General features: G+C 33.1%; 1 protein-coding gene and 1 long non-coding RNA gene across 2 annotated transcripts in view; one reads left to right on the top strand and one right to left on the bottom strand.

The window, feature by feature from the left end:
- LOC138323097 (H(+)/Cl(-) exchange transporter 6-like) overlaps positions 1 to 23069 on the top strand; it is a 109483-nt gene that overhangs the window by 52632 nt on the left and 33782 nt on the right. The window lies entirely within an intron of this gene.
- Positions 58 to 22674, bottom strand: LOC138323105 (uncharacterized). Its single transcript, XR_011208526.1, has 3 exons — positions 22332 to 22674; positions 3238 to 3445; positions 58 to 2934 (listed from the first exon to the last, which is right to left on the bottom strand). It is a non-coding gene; the product is annotated as an uncharacterized lncRNA (long non-coding RNA).

Below are 23069 nucleotides of genomic sequence, written 5' to 3'. Positions count from 1 at the left end.
GATAACAATGAGATATTGTTATTGTTACATTGCTATCAACAAAACAAACAAATAGTGTAAATTTATGTATGCACAGTCTTTAATAGGCGATGAGTGTTATAACGCAGGGATTAATTTTGATTAACACAAAAAATAGAGTTAATTGTTACATTTCTTAAGGAAAAAAAATCATGTCCAGGACTAGATTTTATATATTTTAACTTCTAAATGTATACTTAAGTTAACGCTCTTGTAGCCCTCAGAGGTGATATTGACTTATTAAAGTAATCTTGAATTCGCGCATTAACATACCAGGAAATTGTTATCCAAATTAGCTATGATTGTACAGTTTTCGTTCAATCTGTATTCTAGGTAAAATGCTTAATGACCAATGACATAGACATTACAATACTAAAACGGACACCGATGAAATGTTGCTAATTATGATCCTCACTGTGATTATATATTGCTAGATCTATCCTGTGTATATTATGAAAATTAGAGAAAAAATTTGCGTTGTACCGTAATTGTATGTGTATAGCCCGCGGGTGGCATGATTTTTTTTTAATATCAGAAGATGCCTAATGAGGGCCATCTGTGGAAAATATTACCAAATTAGAAAAATATGCAGACAATACGCTGTAAACTATTTCAAATACATAGAAAATAGTTAAATTGATCCTCTTACTATGCAGAAGTATTTTCACATGAGCTACATTTCTTGCATTTTAAATATTTCAAATGAAATTAATCTACCATACAGAATCTCGTACTATAATGAGTAAAAACTACATATGTACTGTACTTTCAAGGATTACATTAACGTATAACCAGCGGGCAATCTGGAATATATTTTACAAAAACATAGAAAATGCATGATTTTGTTTCCCACTGGCTATACTCCGATGCGGGTAATACGCAAGAAATTACGGTACTAAAATTAGTGCAATTTAGACGATCGCTATATGAAGCAGACGTACAGTAACATCTGTATAGCTGTTCGTGCTCATCTCTATACTATTGTATCAAATACATATACGAATGAGAGCTAGCATGTGTTAGTAAACGGAAAATTATGTTAGTACAAATCATTACTAAGAGTGCATTGATGGATGGACAAGAAAGCTCTTTGACAAGGTCTCTCTTTCAGTGAAAGTATTGATTTAAGCTATTAAAGGTGCTCCACTGCCGACAAATGGTATTTTTTCTCTATCAAAAACAGGAGACGAATTAGTATGTTTTGTTCAGTAACAAAAGTTAATTACTTTACACCATTACCACCATTGAAAATTTTGAACTTTTTATTTTAATTCAAGGTAAAAATATTAAAGATATTTAATTGCGTCCCGAAAATTCAAGAACAGAACGTTAAAAATAATTAATTGCGTCCCGAAAAAAATCCATGGCACTATGTATTTGGAATTAAGCACTGATTGTGCATACACCAAAACAGCAAAATTATTGTGTATGCACTTTTGTGTTATTCAGGCACATATAAACACGATTATACATCAGTTATTGTTCAAATGATGCATATCGTTTATGCTCTGTCGGCGGTGGAGCATCTTTAATTATGATTATCTTGTAGGTACGGGGTGATCTATTTTCTGTTCATGTTTACATCGTGCTAAACGAAAAAAAAAAAGAAAAAATTGAAAACAGTACAGACCACAGACCCATTTTTAGATCCGGTTTTTAAGAGTCCTGCAGTCTAGGATGTAAAATGCTTGTCATAAGTAATGTGACTGAAGGCAAGGCCTTAAAGGGCGCAGCCAGATGTTTCAGTAGGCCAACCATTTATCATGAATTGTTAAAAAGTGCAATATATGGAAATAACGGAGCCGAATTTTCTGTTTATTTTTATTATTTATTCACACTCTATCCTTGTCCCCAAACCTCCATTTGAGAAGTATCAGATGTACCGTTGTTGGTCAGATTATAATGGAAGGTGGTCTAAATCACTTGAAAATAAAGAACGATAGCACTGAGCTGCTGCCGGATGAAGATTACGTTTGTTAGGTCATAAGAGCTTTTGAATTGCGCAAGGATATAATGAGCTTACTTAAAAGCGTCATATCCATGATGATAACCCATGATTCCCATCCCCATATGTAAAGTGGCGGCCGTAAACTGAAGCTGACAGTATGTAGGATTAGATTTCGAAGATTGCTTTTTTCTTATATTTTCATGTATGTGCTACCTTAGAAGTCGAAGGGCTGCGCCTTTATAAATGTGTTTTTCTTGCTAAACAAGTTTCCCGAGTAACGTAAATATTCAATCTGTATTAAAATTACCAATGTAAAGTAATTTAGTAGTACAAGTATTATTTCAAAAGGGAATTTTAAGGAACACAATTGTTTTCTTTAATGGAAATATTATTCATCAATGAATTAATATACCCTTGTACAGCCAAAAAGTCTTGTTTCTACATGTGGCAGATATTGAATAGTTTAACTTGACGAATAATTTGATTGAATTATTTGCGTTGAAAACTTGAGTAAACAGATAAAATGGTTACAAAAACACTAACAAAAAAACAAGGAACGTTAAAAGGTAACATACGAGGGTTTAAACAGGCTTTGTACTTTAGATTTATTTTGGTGAACAGATTATATAAGTACGATAAAAGAGATGTTGTTGGATTTGTTAAGATAAGCACAAGGTAAAACATAAGAAAGAATTCTGTCAAATAGATATGAGTAAATCAAGTTTGAAGAATGAAGTTGGTTCTTTGAAATATTTTTTTAAATAACATAAATAGAGTTGATGTACACCTCTTGTTAGGATATTCACAACAGTAGATACACACATCCAATTATGCAGGTTTCCATGTCCACAGATATGTATGTCTACTATGTATAAGTTGACGAATATGAAAATATAATCTTAGAATTCCTGATTGCTGAATTTGAAGACTTCAAACCAACATGGTTCAAGATGTGTCCATTACCAAATCTGGAAAACAAATACAGTTTCATTAGCAAAGTACTCTTGCGCAATGTTAGTCGAATGTACGAGAACTACTGTAGATACGAGATCAACTGTAGGTACGAGACCTACTGTAGGTACGGGAACTACTGTAGGTACGAGAACTACTGTAGGTACGAGAACTACTGTAGATACGAGATCTACTATAGGTACGAGAACTACTGTAGGTACGAGAACTAATGTCGAAAGACAATAGCTTTCCCGCAGCTACGTTGCTAATTTGGCTGTTTATAAATGTGAATTTAGTATATCTTTCACATATCCACTTACATTAGTTATATCTCTTAAGATACAGTTGTTCACTTCCTGTCGTATGAGGTCACTTCCGATACATCAGTTGCCTTGGATTTTAGCTGCCACTCCTGTAATAGCTTTGCTATCTTGAACAAGGTTTCCCTGTCTTCATTATGTCGACTGCTTATAGATTTTACAAGCCTGCCCTCTAAGTATCTCTGGAAGGCATCATCTACTTCGCTTCCTAGTTCAAATAGAAAAAATAAACGTTTTCAGAGGCATGGAATAACACTATATATATTTTATAACAAATCTGGAAAGGTTGTCCAAAGGTACAGTTCATGAACAAAAAATAACTGTGAAGTAATGTCATTATAACAAAATACAATTGTTCAGATTCATTAAACGATTAATTACTTCATACATAATAACATTATGATATACCGATACTTATATAATACTTTACTTGTGTGTGACAACGAAGTACTTGTAACAGTATGGTCAAGGAAATATGCATACATTTTGTTGTTTCTTATAAAATTCATATTTTGTTCATTTATGGTACTCAATTAACAGAACAGTTTCTTTTAAGATGGGGTTATTTTGTTATTCTCCAAACATGAACAATTTAGATACCTAAAAGGACTATGTATAGTTCGGGCGGGTTTTGGCCCAAAAATCCATCAAATTTTGAAACCCATTATTTAGTGATTAAATTGTTGAATATCGAGTACATCTTTGATAGAATATGTATGATAGTTATTTAGCATTGGAGCTGCAGCTGCTATGGTAACCATCCTAGATACGCAAAAGATATGAACATGAGGAAATTCAGTCAAAGTTATTCATCTAGAAACCATAGAGCGCATCCTTGAACTAACTTTATATCTATCCTAAAGATGTATCAGATATACCTTCATATTCTAAAAAATATGTTTGGTTTGTTCAAGATTGTTTCTAAGACAAAAATATCAAAACGTAGGCAAAAAAGGCAACATTTTAAATTCAGTTAATTTATGCATATTTTCTGATGGCTACCATGACAAAATTAGAAAACTGTTATCATAATAGATGTACTAAATATTACAAATGCAACAATTGTATTTATTAATACTTAGTTTTAACAATCGATGTATTTCGGGGCCAAAAGGGCCCAAACCATACATAGGAATCCTTTAGATAGACATTTGATTGCTCATTACAAAGACTCGTCAGTCTTAAGTAATGTTGTAGTAAATATGTCAGTATGAACTGATTATTTTGCATTCTATTCTTTATTTACATCTTCTCTTAATCGAGGTAATGCTGATATTAAGAAGCTACTTTAGTATGTTCAAATTTTCCACAGGACATTACATTCGAATAGAGTTTAATCAAATTGAAAATAAGTTAGGTGCCGAAAACCGACGTTTTGTTCGAAAATAAGACAACTAAATACTTCACTAATTACCGGAGGCGTTACTGCCTAGGTCATGGGGCACACTCAACAAACTGCTGTTACAAGTCTTGCTAATTACCGAACCAGTTAAAAGTAAAATCCATACGACTACGGAAACAGCATGAAACATCTCTCTGTGCTTATGAGGACTACATTTTACAGACTCATATTTTAAAAGAATGTATGCAGTGTAAATTGCTTCAAATCAATTGTCATCTTTTATTTCATCATGCAATGATACTACTTATTGGCAGATCTACAAAAAAATGCCAACCATTGTGATGGTAGTTTGATTACTTGCATTTGAAAAGGACAATGTTTTTTTTTGTTCGTGTTGTTCAAAGTTTAAGGTTTTTAATTAGTCTCACCGTCGCCATAATCATGAAATGTGTAATTAGAAACGTTAATTAGTACTTTCAATACGCTTGTTCCCTTTCACTAATTAATTAAAATCTCATTTCCTTGTTTCTGTGAAGTATGGTAAACAATAGCCGCAGGTTTGACGCTAAAAAAACCTCTGAATTTTGATTAATTTCCTCGATGATATTATATTGAACGTTTCTCATATTTCTTTACAAATATCGAGACATAACAATTAGTAATCAATCTCGCATTGATCAAAACAATCACGTATTACCACCATCGTCTCAAGAATCGCTGTACTACTTGATGATAGTATGCCATGTATCTTTTTACCATAATCTGACCAAAGTGCTATAATATTATTGTAATTCATCGTATAACACCATCCTGGAAATATTAACATAATATCTGGTCATTTATATAATATTTTATGATGTATAACAGATGACAGATATGATGTACAATGCATATATATGCATGGTCGTAATGATTCTTTAAAATGCCTTTAAAGAGAGAGAAAGAGTGAGAGAGCAAGGCAAGAATGAAGGTGAGGCAAAACGTTAAGTACAGATATAGGAGGGGACTTTTACGCAAAGCATTTGTACACAACAAACTATAACTTTAGTTCATTTTTTAGTTATCATAACTTGTAAAATATAGCGGAAACGCGAATTCTAGTTAAAACATATCAAAGGATTTCCATAGTAAAATAAAAGAAATAATAAAATAAGGACAAAATATGTCGATGCCGATGTTTGACGTCACCTAGTAGCCTGGAATATGATCCAATGAAAGAAACCCTGGTAGTATATAGAGCTCAAATTGCAGCAGTATCATGATATTTAACAACTCGACTCTGAATCCTTCATCAGTAATCACGCATTTATGTTAACTTCATGACAGTCGGGTGATCGGGTGGTGTAGTGGTTAAGCCACTCGCCTTTCACATAGCCGGTCGGGGTTCGATCCCCGGCACGGACGCGAAAGTGTTAGGGGTCACCTGCCCGATTACGTGGGTTTTCTCCGGGCACTCCGGTTTCCTCACACATTAAGATCCCTCGCGCGCTTACATCCGGGCCATCGAGAGTGATTTACATAAGTTGTATAACTTGTTTCGTAATCGATGTAAAATAAATGAAGTTAATACTTTATAATTTTGACAGTCGCTAAACAAGTTTATCTAGAAAAAGACTATAGAGATAAATTACATATACTATATATGTTTGGCAGAAAAAAATCGAATGCGGGGAGTAATCTCTGCTTTCCTGGTCAGGATAAATCCACAAGGCTTGATAAAGATTATTTGTCATCATTTTAGCTGTTAAGGTGTCCAGATAAATTCATTTACTGGGGATGTCATCATTTTGTGTTAATATTAGCCATAAACGTCTCGTGATATTTGTATAATGATTCAAGCTTTATCACATATTAAATATTCACATTCTAGATTGGCCGTTTCACTTATTCACCCACTATTTGGCTAGTTAGATATTGTAAGGTATTCTTTGAAATAGAGTAATGAGGTCATAGTGTCTGATTGAATTCATCAAATTCTTAAGCACAAAATCTATATTTAATTTGTCAGCTACGTGTAACTTTCTTGTAGTAGGTCTGCCGAACATTTTATCTGAGTATACATATGACTTGTGCCAAAATCTTGTCAAAAAGGTAAAGACATTTGCCTTAGCAATATTTCAAGTTGTAAGATTTCATTCTCTTCACAGAATTAGACAGTAATTCAATTGAAACACCAAACGACTACCACGTTGAGTATAAATGATTCATAAAAGGAACATGATCATTGCTATAGACTAAAAGACAAACAATCGAGCATGGCTTTCGTCATCTGGGGAATATATGGAACTTAAGCAAAAATACCAAGTTCAGGTTGTGTAATGCACTATGAAGAAATGTCTGTATGGTTTAAGAAAATATAATTATATTTATATAGCTTCATTTTCTAGAGAAATGCTTGGCGAAAATACACAATAGTAAAAGTATATGTTAGATATCGGGGCAATGACTGTGTGAGGCTATTAGTTTCCAATATCACTTCTATTATATAAACATTGGTTGTCATATATTTGATATGCAATGGTGTGCAATACACATTCAAGCATATCCAATGATACGCTTCAGCGCAACATGATAGATATATATGTTAAAACATCCAATGTATGTTACACACCGATGCATGTTAACACTACTAATATTTTCATTACTTCGGGTCATAAAAGAAAAGAGGTAAATCAATAGGATGGAAATAAAACTTTAACGTCTGCGTAGAAGAAACCTTTTGGTAGAATACCCGATGATTTGACTGGAAATGGAACAGTCCCAACCAGTGTTGGGAATTAGTTAGAAAAATCACAATCGATTAATCGGACATTAAAACAAATCAATTATGGATAGTACAATTGGTTTCGAGACTTGTTTTGTAATTAATATTTAACTAGATATTTTTGCAATCATTATGATTATTTTTGTTAAATAAATCAATTGATGCTTATTTCATTGCATTAAGCTAAACCATTGGCTTAGTATGCTTTTCTGATCATTGAACCTCTATAACGTCAGTTACATCCGAGGAGTTCCCAGTGGTGTTCCGTCGTATTAAAAACGTAAAGGATATTTATTTTACAATCGAGAACATCAAGGGTTCAATCGATTGTTGCCGACATGACACCTGACCGATAGTTATTGATAGTTAGAGACAATCGTCCCAACACTAGTTCCAGCGATAAACCAGATATACACAGATAAATTCAACACTTAATCCATTCAACTATTTAATTAAAATGTACTTTTATTTTGAACTGCATTTGCCACATATATGTGTAAATCATTTGTCAAATAGATGACATTATAACAAATGTAAATAAATTTATTATTGATACCTGTAAATCGCTCATTATAAGTAAAAAAAGTTACGATCCGTCCTCGTGATAAACGAAGTCAGAGACAGGTTTTAAAGCTATTTCAGCGTACCAAAATGACTTTGAGAAGTTAAGATATCAAGTGGCCCAAAGAGAAGCAAATCCTCTTAAACTAGACGCATTAAAACTATACAATGAAACAAAATAACTAAACTCACTAACAGCAACACCAACAAAAGATTCTGGTCTATCACCAAATCACTTCTCGGGTAAAAATTAGATAATTTAATTCCTCCTTTAACCAAAAACAAAAATATAATTAACGACGATAAAGAAAAAAACAGAATTATTCATTAAATATTTTTTCTGACCAGTGTACAATTCATGATAAAGTTGGAAAACCAGTACTACCTTCCAATGATGAAAATGTTGAAATTCTTTGTATCACCGATATCGAAACTAATCCAGAAGAAGTGTGTAATATTTTTAAATCCTTGAACACAAATAAATCAACTGGTCCTGATGGCATAGGCAATTTTATATTGAACATTGTTCAGAATCACTGTGTCAAATTTGGTCTCATATTTGTAATATTTCCCTTAGATCGGGTTGCTTTCCAACCATATGGAAAACAACCCAGGTGTGTCCTATCCACAAGAAAGACACCGAACAAGATGTGACTAATTACCGTCCTTTATCGCTCTTATCAATCATCTCAAAATGTCTCGAAAAAATAGTCTATAAACGCATTTATAACTTTCTCATGGTAAACAATCTTCTCATTAAGGAAAATTCTGGTTTAAAAAAAAACGATTCTACAATTAACAAATTATTAAAGATTACTCACAAAATTTACAAAAGCATTGATGACGGAAAAGATGTATGTTCCGTCTTTTTAAACGTTTCCAAGATATTTGATAAGTTATGGCATGAAGCTCTTATATATGAACTAGAGAATATTGGTATTCAAGGAAATCTACTTAATTGGCTTAAACACTATCTTAGAGAAATTTCTACAGAAATCAATAACTCAGACTGTATTAACAAGTTAAATAATGATCTTTCTACTCTCTTAAATTGGACAAAGCGTTGGTTAGTAACTTTTAATGGGATGAAAACAGAACTTGTCATATTCAACAAAAAGCGCACTCTGAACAACCCTGATCTTAACCTCAATAATGTCACTATCAATCATGTCAACACACACAAATATCTTGACAAATCATTAATATTGAAACCAAAGCTATATTGTGCATATATCTGATATTGTAGCAAAGGCTAATAAAATATTGAACATATTACGGTCATTATCGTACATAATACCACGTGTCGGTCTTGAAAAGCTATATAAATATATGGTAAGATCTATCCTTGAATATGGTTGTATACTCTTTGATAACTGCCATCATCATTAATCCGATCTTGTTGAAAGTGTCCAGCGACGGGAGGCTCTAATCTGTACAGGGGGGTATAAGGTAACAATATATACAAAACTTTTAACTGAGCTTGGCTGGGAGCTACTAAGTGATAGAAGGAAGCATTGTAGACTTAAAATGTTATTTAAAATTAAACATGATATCGCCCCTCCAATCTTGAAATCACCCTGTCTCCACTCCTTTCGCATCGCAATCCAAGCTACAATTTCAGAAATTCTAATACACTACTTCCAGTTCCTTAAAAAAACATTCTTTTTTTCCAAGAACTATTAAAGACTCGAACAATCTTTCCGAAAGCATAAGGAATAAACCCACACTAAACTCTTTTTCACAAGCACTATAAAAACTTTCGACTCCAAAATCAAATTAAATAAATACGCATGGGCATGGGAAAGGTAAAATCAATCATTGTAGATTAAGAATCGGCATCAGTGCCCTCAACAAACATAAATGCTCTTATAAGTTGGCACCAAATAAATATTGCGATTTCTATGTAAATTTTCCTGAGGATGAAAAACATGTTTTTCTTTTTTTTCTTTAACATCGTTTCATCCTAATTTCAAACAGAAATGAGTCTGCAAGATAAAATTATGCAGTTAGAAAGACAAGTATCAATAAGTTATCATATTATATTCAAATGCACGATTAACATACCGAATGCTCCACAAATGTACGATAGAGGTATTGGAAGTATTTAAGGGAAATTAATTAGAAATGCCTTAATTTCAATTTTAATTCAATTTTAAGCACAATTACTTCAGATTTGAGTTTTTGAAAAGTAAAATCGTTATTTTTGGATATCGATCTACCTATAAAGATTGTGAAAATAATACCTATGTAATTACATCATAATTATATTACGGTTCGGGATTCACATATTGATAGTCAAAGTACATGGGAGACAGGTGTCAGTAGTACATACATTCTCTATGTAAAGACACGGTTTCTTGGTGCATATTCCACTTGTTGTCCATTTTAGACATCACGAAAATCAGATAATAGATTGATGTTTCATATAAAAGATCCCCATTATGCTTCAGTAGTTCGCCTTTGAATCAAACCTTATTGCTTCTAGAAAATTCATTACACAGAAAAAGTAATTCAATTCCAAATTTCAATTTAAACTTGATCCATCAGCACTATCAATGTGTTCAAATTTGGATGGTTCGCTATTGCTTTGACTTTGATGTCAATATTAAAATATTGTGAGAATTAACAATTATCGGTAATGTAATTAGAGGAGAAGACATCTATTGTTAAGAAACAAAGCACAAAAACACTCAAAGCACAAAAACACTCACACACACACTCACACACAAAATAAGTATTGATTTTGGTTTTTTTGAGTCGAACAGGTCTTTACAAATATATTATAAAAGAGCAGCGGAGCAGGTCAAACATTCAAACTCATTGAACTAATATAAAACAAATATAATAAAAAATGATTATATTTTCTTTCTGATGCGGTATATGTTGTGTACAGGGAGTATTTTAAACTTATTTTTTCTTCCATATCTATCTAGATGTTAAGTGAGCTTGGTTTTCCTATATTCAGGAGAATATATATGTTGCTTGTGACTGTAACCCTGCCTTTAAATATGGTCTCCTGCTTCTCCTCTATACTACTCCTTACTCCTGGGCATGTGGTTACATCAATTATATTTGGTGTATAACATGGACGAATAAATTGTTAATGGATTTTCTTTTAAAATCGTATGAATTGCGTTTTAATATAACTTCACATTTAAACTTTTGAGTCGAACTTAAGATACTTTTTATCACATACCACAATAAACTACATTTGAGGAATCTCAACCCCAAAATGCATCTCAAAAATCCAACGGAGGCCGCCATTTTGTCACGACGTCTACGAATCCTGACGTCACGTCATTGATTGCTGTCATGGCGTCACAATTGATTTTCAGCCAATGAAAATCGTTTCAGGTTATATTATAAAACATTTAAACAATCAATTCTGTTGAAATAAAAAAATAAAATCTTGACACTTATTTTTATTGAATAATATTTAAACAAGTGCTTTCTCGCTAAAGTGGATATTTCCTTAATAAAGCCGTATCATCTCGTCTCCTATGACATTGACATTAACTTTATGTAAAGAAAACATTTGTGAAATTCGTCTATAACCCTCGATATTTGGCATCTAACCACCTAGAACAACTAGTTGATATGTATAGAAAGTGATATTCCGAACATGGCAGTTATTTGTATGTGTGGCACGTACCCCGGCAGGATGATCAGTCTGTATCTTATTAGATTGTATACCGAACGCCCCAATGACCTTGGATCCTCTCCTGAGAGAAAACAATGTAGAATATTCGAAATTTCACGGCATTTTAAAAAGGATTCAATGACATTAACTTTTGGTTCGAATGCAGTATTTTAATACAGCTGCCTTTTTCAATGACCTTCATTATTTGATTCTTAGTCAGAAAATATAGGACTGATTCTAACACGCACCATTGAAAAAACCGGAAATACAATTTGGGTGGTGTCTGCTGCTCGATAAACAAAAGAAAGGAATCATAATAAAAATCACCTTCTTCATACTTTTGTATCATTGAAAAGAATACAGGAATGTTACCAGTGTAATTATACGATACAGTTCCCATTCATGTGTTAGCTTAATATGATTATAAAGAGAACATAAAAATCTCCTACCTAAATACAATTTAATTACACGATATGTCGCTTTCACATGTCGAGAAATTCCTTTTTGACCCTTACCAGGTCATTCGTTTTGAAAACTGGTGAATTAAAGAAAAATGTTTGTATATTGACGTCATAAGTATTCCCAATTCGTTCGAAGACTCCTCGCAGAACGCATAAAAAAGATCAGCAAAGTAACCATTCACAAATGAGGGTTACGTTCCGCGCGTTCCATTTGCAGATACAACTGGTACGAACCTTCTGTAACTGTAATGGAACGCACTGTACCAACCGAACCGAACCGGTATAGGTGGTTCGTTTTCAGAAGCGTACCCACTTGTATACAAGATGGCGGACCCGATATTCTTCATTTGTCACCGGAATGTTTTCTTTGTTGAAAACAAGGCAGAGCGTATTTAAATCCGATAAAATTACATGGATCGTTTATTTCAATGTGTGCTGAAACTATTTAGATATTATTTTTTATATCCATTTCATCATTAACACCGAAAATACTTAGCTTTTATATTCGAAGCGTATCTTTCATATGGGTGCCGACATCATGAAAAATCCAAAAGTATTCCATTTTGGCGGTGCCGTATCACTTTAGTGCAACTGGTACGAATCCGCAAATGGAACGCACGGTTTGTAAATTGGTAAAACAGAGCTTGTGTTATCCTATCTACAAAAACAGCTCCGTGATATGTACCTTTTCAATCAATTTTATCTTACATTTATTCACATCCAAGTTATTTGAAGGTGTGAAAAATCCACCTGTGTCTTGTACGTACTTATCAAATCCATTTTACGGATAACTGGTTTCTTATAACTGGCTTACGGTGTAGAGTAATTATACGTGGACACATTATAATGGACCGTTGCTGTTTTCTCTCCGTAAAAAGGAAATATGTAAGGATGCACATCTCCGATAAGTCAGTTCATACCAAAGAAGAAAAAAGAATGGGAATATACAACATATTTGTTTTTTACTCAAAGTTAGCCATTTTTGCACTATTCACCACTTTATAGGAAAAGTTTTGGCTTTAAACTTTTGAAAATGTTTTGCATATGAATAGGACAAAGGTTGTTCGTTCGAAATCAGGATGAAAAAATCCTTACTTTTTGTCCCGTTTAGATATTTGTTATTTTTTCAATATTTTAGAGTAAAAGATAGAAATGCTAAAATTACCATAAAATATATAAAATAAAGTGACAAATGTGTAATATTTCACACATTAATACTTAATATTTCAATTACAACGAGCCTGGTAAAGATTTATAGCAACAATTAAACCAATACAAATAAAATTGCAGTGATGATTTAACAAATTCAAAGTTTTCCTCTACTCAAAGCTAAGAAAGACACATTTTCAAAATGGCCGCAAAAATCGGGCATTTCATCGACGTATAAAAAATTCTGCAAAGAATAGAAGTCTTATTTTTTGACAAAATACATTTGTCAACTTGCTACAGATATTGACAGATTTTATTTCAAAATTTCAAATCTCCTCTGGTCTAGGTCCAAATGAGACTTCAACGAGACTGGAACCTCAGAGGTGTGGGTCCTGAAGTATTTTATTATAAATTACTGAAAATTTGAGACATATCTTCCCGTAGCACATTACAAGCCTTTAGTGTATCGTGTCATTATCAGTTTCTGGTGATACTTATTGTGGTGTTTGGTTCCATTAATCTGTTTAGCAAAATAAAGCCGCCATCAACTCTCATGTAGTGAATAATCTTACTAATTCTGTATCCGGAACTAGTTTACGCCTGTACCCTAAGGCTATAGCCACTTTAATGCTATATTTTCCTCGAAGCAGAGTGCATATCGCTACATATGCATTAGTGTAGGGTGCCAGTGAACGCTTCATCAAATTATACCATTTTCTTTGAAAAGAAGATTGGAGACGGAGACGTCTTAATTTGCTTAGGATTGGCACGGCAATGCAAAATTTACCAAAACAAATATAAAACATGTTGTATTTTTAATTTTGAAAATGTACGTTGTTTTTCCTAATGAACTCATTTTTCGGATTTTCTTAAAGCGGAATATGATTTAGCATGTTTTCTTTAATTTAACATCGGTTATCCTTATGGCACATGACTTATTTCTATCTCAAGTGTCCAATATCATAGCTTCACTAGGTGTTTTACCAATATCACAGCTATACTATGTGTCTGTCTTACCAATATCACAACTACACTATATGTCTTACCTATATATCCGCTACACTACATGTCTTACCAATATCACAACTACACTATGTGTCTAACCGATATCACGACTACACTTTGTGTCTTACCAATATCACAACTACACTATGTTTATAACCAATATCATGGTTACACAATGCACAATGCATCTTAACAATATCACGGCTACACTATGTCAATTACCAATTTCACTACTACACTTTGTGTCTTACAAATATCACTTCTAAACTATGTGTCTTAACAATAACACTGCTACACTGTGTTTATTACCAATATCACGGCTTCACTATGTGTCTTTCCAATATCATCGCCACACTATGTGTTTAACCAATATCACCGCTACACTATGTGTCTTACCAACATTACTGCTACACCATGTATCTTACTAATACCACGGCAACACTATGTGTCTAACCAATATCAACCCTACACTATGTATCTTACCAATACCACAACTAGACGATGTGTCTTACCAATATCAATGCTACCATGCTCATTACAAATATCACCGTACACTATCTATCTTAACAATATCACCACTACACTATGTGTCTTACCAATATTACGGCTACACTATGTGTCTTTCCAATATCACTGCTACACAATGTGTCTTTTAAATATCGCCGCTACATTATATTCATAACAAATATTACTGTTACACTATATGCCTTACTAATATCACTGCTATACAATGTATCTCACCAATATCACCGCCACATTATGTGTCTTACCAATATCACTGCTATACTATGTATCTTACCAATATCACCGCTACACTATGTTCATTACCAATATCGCTGCTACATAATGTGCCTTGTCAGTATCACCGCTATATTATGTGTCTTACCAATAACAAAGGTACACTATATATCTTACCAATATAACCGCTACACCATGTGTCTTTTCAATATCAATATTCATTACCAATATAATCGCTTTACTATTTCCATTACCAGTATCACCGCTACACTATGTGTCTTACCAATATTACTGCATCACTATGTGTCTTAATAATATCACCGCTATACAATGTGGCTCACCAATATCACCGCTACACTGTGTGTCTAACCAATATCACCGCTACATTATGTGTCTAACCAATAACACCGCTACACTGTGTTTTACCAATATCACTTCTACACTACGTGTCTTACAAATATCACTGCTACACTATGTGTTTTACCAATATATCGCTATACTATGTGTCTTACCAATATTACCGCTTCACTATGTGTCTTACCAATATCATTGTTCATTACCAATATCATCGCTATACTATTTTCTTTCCCATTATCTCCGCTACACTATATATCTTACCAATATCACCGCTACACTATGGTCATTACCAATATCACGGCTACACTGTGTTCATTACAAATATCGCTGCCACACTATATGCCTTGCTAATATCACTGCGACACAATGTGTCTCACCAATATCACCGCTACATTATGTGTCTTACCAATATCACGGCTACACTATCTTCATTACTAATGTCACAGCTACACTATGTGTCTTACCAATATCACTGTCACACTATGTGTCTTACCAGTATCACCGCTACACTATGTGTCTTACCAATATCACCGCTATACAATGTTCATTATCAATATCACTGCAACACAATGTGTCTTACCAATATCACCGCTACATTATGTGTCTTACCAATATCACTTTTAAACTATGTTCATTACCAATATCACTGCTATACTATGTTCATTTACAATATCACTGCTACACAATGTGTCTCACCAATATTACCGCTACATTATGTGTCTTACCAATATCACCGCTACACCAAGTTTCTTACCAATACCACCGCTACACTATGTTTATTACTAATATCACTTCTATACAATGTGTCTTACCAATATCACCGCTACACAGGTTCATTACCAATATCACCGCTACACTATGTGTCTAACCAATATAGCTGGGACATTATGTGTCTTACCGATATCAATGTTTATTACCAATACCACCGCTACACTATGTTTTTACCAATATTATCGCTATACTATGTGTCTTACCAATATCAATGTTCATTACCAATATCACCGCTATACTATTTTCATTACCAGTATCACCACTACACTATATGTCTTACAAATATCACCGTAATACTATGCCCATTACCAATATTACGGCTATACAATATGTTTTTCCAAAACACCGCTACGCTGTGTTCATTACCAATATCACTGCTTCACAATGTGTCTTACCAATATAACCGCTACACTAATATTCTTACTAATATCGCCGCTATGTTATGTTCATTACCAATACTACGGCTGCATTATATGTTTTACTTTTATCACTGCTACATTGTACACTATATGTCATACCAATATCACCACTACACTATGTGTCTTACCAATATCACGGATACACTATTTTCATTACTAATATCACTACTACACTATGTGTCTTACCAATATCAATATTCATTACCAATATCACCGCTATACGATTTTCATTACCAGTATCACTCCTACACTATGTTCATTACCAATAACACCGCTACACTCTGTATCTTACCAATATCACGGCTACACTATGTGTCTTACTAATATTACTGCTACACTATGTATCTTACCAATTCCACAACTACATAATGTGTCTTACCAAAATCAATGCTGCATTATGTTCATTACAAATACCACCATACACTATGTATCTTTACAATATCACCACTACACTTTGTGTCTTACCAAAATTAAGGCTATACTATAAGTATTACCAATATCACACTGCTACACTATGTGTCTTTCCAATATCACCGCTACACTATGTTCATAACAAATATCACTGCTACACTATATGCCTATATTACTAATATTACTGCTACAAAATGTGTCTTACCAATATAACCGCTATATAATGTTCATTACTGATATTACGGCTACACTATATGTCCTAATAATATAACTGCTATACAATGTGTCTCACCAATATCACACCGCTACATTATGTGTCTTATCAATGTCACCGCTACACTATGTTCGTTACCAATATCACTGCTACACAATGTGTCTTACCAATATCACCGCTACACTATGTGTTTTACCAATATCAATGATCATTACTAATATCATCGCTATACTATTTTCAATACTATTATCACCGCTACACTATATGTCTTACCAATATAACTCCTACACTTAATGTGTCTTACCAATAATATTGTTACATTATATATCTTACCAATATCACTGCTACACTATGTATCTTACCAATATCACTGCTACACAATGTGTCTTACCAATAATATTGTTACATTATATATCTTACCAATATCACCGCTACACTATGGTCATTACAAATATCACGGCTACACTATGTGTTTTACCAATATCACTGCTACACATTAAATCTTACCAATATCATAGCAACACTATGTGTCTTACAAATATTACTGCTACACTATGTGTCTTACCAATATCACCGCTGCAATATGTGTCTTACCAATATTACGGCTATACTATGTGTCTTATTACTGTATTACTGTCAGTACTACACAATTTGTCTTATCAATATCACCGATACTATATGTGTCTTACCATTATCACCGATATACTTGTTTCCGAATTGAATCTGTTATGAAATGTGTGTATTATTCTTATTCAATATAAACCAAACTTTGTGCCTTACCAATACTACCGCTACAATATATTCCTGATTTATATCGTAAAATTAATTCAAGTCAGGGTCATTCAAGGGCGGCTTCTCGTGTCTGCGGTGTGTTGCGTGTGTGAAGCGCGTGCGTATTTGCAGAGACTACAGTGTATTTATGTTCTTCCCTCTTTGTAAATGTGGAATAGTTGTCCTTTTTATAGTACTATCTCACTGAACCCTGCCGCCTGATACAGAACAAACACATCCCGTGGTTATATTATGCTTACAACTAAGTATACCAATAGCTTGACTGCTTCATTTCCTTTTATGCTGATCGTTAGAGAAAAAAAAACTAACTTTTTAGACTAGACTATGATGTGTCTCGGCCAGGGGAACCAGAGCCCTTTCTCACAATTGCAAGTGCAAGCACTCAATTTATGGGCAAAAGTACTGTAATAGAAAAAAGAAATTATATTTAAGAATAAAGGATCTGTTACGACGGAATAATTTGATAGATACCAAGCATAGTAGGAAAGCCATGTTGGGGCATTATTGATAGATTGATGGTGTGATGAACGGTATGGGAATTCACGGATACACCAGAAACAAATAAGGTAATGCTGTTGTAAATTTGTTAAGCCTTTCACGCGATGTCATTGATCCTAGTTTCTCTTATTTGGAAATAGTGCATTTATTATCTGTTAACAAATGACAAGTAATAGCACCGCTCTATTTGTAATAACAGCGACGTCGTGTCCGTCAATTGATAAAACTCGCCAATAGAATCAGTGATACAGGAAGCGCGACTTAATGCCAGTGTATGGCGAGATTAAAGCACGACATTGATATTGTCTAGCATAGATGCATCAAACTAGTGAGACACACCAATGTCACTTATTATTCTCTCTCTTTAACACTATTGTCTTTATGTCCGACTGATAGTTCTCTGTATATGCCTTGTGGTACCGTGTTCCTATTATGACCTTGTCATACTAAGACAATGAATCGACCCTGAATTGTAAGACATGATATGAAGAAGATGAATCTATGTCTTTCTATACTATCGTCTTATCATATGCATTATTTGTGTTTAATCTGAAGTTACAGAAAAATAATCACATCAATGGTCATTTACTGACTATCGACAATGGTATAATATTGTTTACTGTCCCATCAGTGAGTTGATCTTTGATTGCATCCCGTTAATATGTTCATCTATTTAAAGGCATGTGTTTAATTCGATGGAATATTTTATATTGAAATGAAGTACATGGATTCCGAGTTGAGAGGATCTAAATACTTGTATTTTTACTACAGCAACAAATTTCGTAAACATTATTCTGTTGAACTGTAGACTTTTTCAATAACACACATAATATCCACACCATAAAAAGAAACGAATGTTTAACGTCTATTAGTAACGGAAAAAAATCATCTAAGCACATTCTACTAATGAAATCATACAAATGTTTTGATACATGCATACTATTTTGACGTTTTCACACTTAAAACTTTGACCTATACACTATAATTTTGAATGAGGCATGTGTGAAAGAAACTGATGGAATGCTGACAATGATTTCTTTATTTACATATCAACAGTTATATTGACCGAATAACAATCAAACGCACATTTTCACGATATTCCATATTCTTATATGAAGTTTTGTGATCAGTCATCACGAATTAAGGTGCTGACAGATGGACAGACAGATGGAAAGAATAATGGGAGACAAATTGAGCCCCATCCTGTTTCAAGGATAGAGGTATAACATAGTCGACATGTGAACACAAACAGATATTGTATCAACATTTTGGTAATTTTAAAACCAGTTTGTTTTAGCGAGGTCCATATTTTCACGTACCTTTCGCTAGAGCTGAAATGCGAATATGAATGGGTTCGTAAATAATGTATAATAATGCAAAAAACTAATAATTAGAAAGCTATTCGCTACGATGAAGTAAGTCTCAAGTAAATACCAAAACAGTTCTTATAGTAAAATGAGTGTTTTTATTAGTCGTGTTTAAAGTGTTCAGCTCTTTGACTATTGTTTTAAGTTGTATGCCTTATAGATGCGACACACCTGTGACCGTGCAGATAGGCCGAAATTTAACTGCTGTGTCAAAGGCGAGTAAGTTTGAAATATCCTTCATTAAATATATATATTGTATTTCATTTGATTGACTTATAATTTGGCGATTTCCTATTCATGTTTGTTAGTACTCCATTTTTAACTTATCACGCTGACCCTGATCGCCTGGATGGCTTATGTCTTTGATTCATGTGATTTACTTAAGAACCAGTAAACGTCCAGGGTTGCGCTATTTACAGTTAGCTGTTGCTGGTTACATCTCATCACACACGATTCTTATATATATTTATATAATATATATATATTTTTTTTCAATCAGAACTACATAGTATTTTATCTAACGTTGTTAGCTTTAACCGCGAAAAGACAGAAGCACGATAAAATGCACACATACACATAATGCGGACATTTCACATTTATGACGTTGCGATTGAATAATATTTGGAAATTAATTAATAAGCCAAATATTTTTACACTTGATAACAACAATTGATGTGACATGTGTAATAGTTACACACAGTAAAGCAGACGGAAAGCAAAAGTGGATGTGAAGTTTACAAATGAACCATTTTACAATGTTGTTACTATCAGGAACAGATGGTATTTAACTAGAACAAAGCAAACAATGACAATGATACTGATGAAAAGGTTACAATAAAACATAACAAAAACAAACCTTCGGTTTTTATTTTATTTTTGCATTGTAGAGTAGGCCATATCTATTGTAATGGAATTCAAGGTTTGAAACATCAGTCTAAACTGTCCTCAAACGTTACGATATTTGAAATGTAACATTTCTTCTATTTTTTTTTCACTGAGATTCTGTACAGTTTGTTAAGAACAAGTTCAGTTGACATCATGTGTATTGGAGGTTCTGTACAGTTTGTAAAGAACAAATATAGTTGAAATTATGTGTTATTAGAAGTTCAGTACAGTTTATCAAGAACAAGAATCGTTGAAAACATCTGTATTTGAAGCTCTGTACAAACATTCAGATATTTGATTTCAACTTTTATTACTTATCTGATTCTGGATCCCCTCAAGTGTAGTATTACTGTTTGTATGCTTATGTATCATCGACCATTATCAGATTCCACCTCAGAAAACCGGAAGAGCAAGATTCATTCTAAATCTTTATCTTATAGCTTAAAGAATAGCTAGATCTTTCAGAAATCCAGAGATTAAAGTGAATGTTCATGATACATGTCTTCATTATTAAACAATTCAGAGTTTTTGACCTTCATAGACTGTTTGTTAAAATGATTTGATTCTACAATCAAAAATGATTTCTTCCTGAATATTAATATCAGGTGTTCAATAATTAATTGGTATATAGTACTTTGATTCCATTCCTTCTCACTTCATCAGCTTATAAGAACGACTTATAGACAAAAGCACCAGTAACGTGAGTGTTGGTTCCACATAGTGATATCAAATGGACATTTCTATTTTCATTAGGAGCCTCATAGATATAATATTATTTTTAATGTCATAGAAAACCATTTAGATATTTGACCCTTACTTGGATAAACGTTGGTAAGTCATAAGTTACCATGACAATGCACAGAAAATGAAAGTCTTTACATGGCATTTAAAAATCCTAGCACCTGTTAGAAATTGTTATAAATAAATATGTCGACTCCATTTATATCCGCTAGGTGCACCCTAGCAACTTAATGCTCTGTAGAACTATTCATTTATATGGTAAATTTATTTAGACATTAAATCAAGAAACTAATTTTCATAATTAAAGTCTATTATAAAGATTTCTAATGGTCAATATTACCGTGACATAATTAACAAATATGCGTCAATATATACTGTACATACATAATTTAAATATAACTGCGCCGCTAAAGTTAACAATGATCAGAATCTGTTGCGATAACAATTTCACAAAACACGGTCTTATTTTAGGACGACGAATGCATGGAAAAATAATACATTTCTGTTGAAGATTACTTCAAAGGCGACTCAATGTTTATTTAAAAAGAAATTTGTAAATCCATACACCTTAATATCAATTAAAAAAAAATGAAGTTATTGGATAACCATCTGACCAGATTTAAAATGAAAACACATATATGGTTTGGACACGTTATGCTTTGGTTATACGACCTGTCATTTCATACTGTATACTAATTTTTGCGGAAAGTACTGTCCGATTAGTATTTTGTTTTAGATAAACAATCGTAACAAAAATGCAATGCACTAGTCTTCAAAATAGACTTTAGTATCATTCCATGCTTGGCTTACCAGAAAACCTATACACATCATTTCATCAAAACATCACAATATATTATTTATCACACTTAAGGTAAGACAAGAAGCACATAGCATTTACGTTCTACATTGTATACTCAATTTTCAAATTATAAAAGTAATTTATTTATATAATATTTGTAAAATTATGAAAAAAACTTACCTCTCTTTCCGTACCAATTTGCATTAGATAAAATAACACTGGAGATTAGGATTGAACAGAAGAAAACCAAGCTCCCCGTCATAATTGCTATGTTGAAGCTCACAATAGGCAGATGATACCAATACAGCCTTATCTCTGTAGTTAAGACATACGATCCGATAGCACTGCTTATAATGCTAGTCGAATACCACGTGATATGGAAGAAAAATGACGGGGTCCAATATTAGCATACATGTATATCTTTAGTGTTACTGGTATTCCTCCCACTTTCCATTGATTTGATCACTCATCAGAATGTACGACATCCCTTGTTGGGGAACAGCTAACAACAGTTATTCAATTTGTGGACAGGTGTCGCTATATGCCCCCTAGCAATAACATTAATTCTACAATACTAAAATAAACAAATGTTTTGGAAGTAGTTATTTCAAACATTGTTGCCTCTACCGTTTTTGCAAACATTGAAATGCATTTTTAAGTAGATAAATAGGCAAGTGAGTAAATATAATAAATATTAAAAGCCCCACCACGTTTTCGAAACAAAAATTAAACGTTTGTTAATAAAAATAACAACATTAGCATTTTATAAATCCATGCCATAACAGGAAGTACAAAATGTAACAACAACAAATAAATGCAATCCCTGTGTAAATCTATATTAAGAATGACGGTTATTTTCGCTGTTTTGCCGCGTCATGTAATGATAGTTAATTACTGCGCGGTATTTAGGACGACGAC

Source organism: Argopecten irradians, chromosome 1, assembly GCF_041381155.1.
Source record: "Argopecten irradians isolate NY chromosome 1, Ai_NY, whole genome shotgun sequence".
In the NCBI taxonomy this organism is placed as follows: Eukaryota; Metazoa; Mollusca; class Bivalvia; order Pectinida; family Pectinidae; genus Argopecten; species Argopecten irradians.
Note: the sequence above shows the minus strand (reverse complement) of the source record. Positions and strands in the feature narration are given on the sequence as shown.